The sequence below is a fragment of the Bison bison genome, unplaced genomic scaffold (assembly GCF_000754665.1).
Source record: "Bison bison bison isolate TAMUID 2011002044 unplaced genomic scaffold, Bison_UMD1.0 scf7180017864383, whole genome shotgun sequence".
Taxonomy (NCBI): Eukaryota; Metazoa; Chordata; class Mammalia; order Artiodactyla; family Bovidae; genus Bison; species Bison bison.
The window spans coordinates 640,682-641,654 of record NW_011494955.1 but is presented as its reverse complement, the minus strand read 5'-3'; positions in this window follow the sequence as shown (position 1 = coordinate 641,654).

The window sequence follows — 973 nt, the reverse complement described above, 5'->3', positions numbered from 1 at the left end:
GTATGGCAACCATACACTCCATCTCTCTCTTTATGCCCTGGGGGGCGGGGGTGGTTGTCAAACTTGCATCAGTGCCAACAAATATGGTGAGTAATAGAGAATATTTCCACTGAAAGTCAATGGGAATGCTGTCTGGGTCACAAGAGCCACAGCCAGGGACTGCTGCTGCTGCTGCTGCTAAGTCGCTTCAGTCGTGCCCAACTCTGTGCGACCCCATAGATGGCAGCCCACCAGGCTCCCCTATCCCTGTCCAGACAAGAACATTGGAGTGGGCTGCCATTTCTTGCTCCAATGCATGAAAAGTGAAAGTGAAGTCGCTCAGTCGTGTCTGACTCTTAGCGACCCCATGGACTGCAGCCTACCAGGCTCCTCCATCCATGGGATTTTCCAAGCAAGAAGACCGGAGTGGGTTGCCATTGCCTTCTCCGACAGCCAGGGACTAGACCCCCTTTTTTCTTCCAGTCCATGTGGTAATAGCCTTGAGATGAACAATACAGGGGGACTATCACTTACACATGGACATTTGTGGATGCACGTTTAGAAGCAGCACATTACACTAGTTGGCTGCAGTTCTCCTCTCCCTACAAATCAGTGTTTCTGCACCAGTTATGGACCCAATGGTATTACCACCAGTTACACTAATCAGGGAACATGGCTCTCTGCAGACCTGGAGAAGATTTCCCTCCACAGTGCTGAAACACCCTGGGATCTCTCCGTTCAGTAAGGAAAAAAAATTAATGTTATGCTCAGAAGCACTTGAGATTCTCACATCTGCCTGCTTCTCAGTGTCACCTGGGAGACTCCTAAAACAAAGCCTCCAGGCTTCAAGTGAAAACCAGAAATCCCCGCAATCTTTTCTAGGAAGCTGCAGCTGCAAGGCAGACCTGGTCATAACTGGCAAGCTATTGTCAACATACCGTCCTCCCTCAGACAGAAACTTTGAGGCCCCTAAAAACTGTTCTCCCCTTTATGC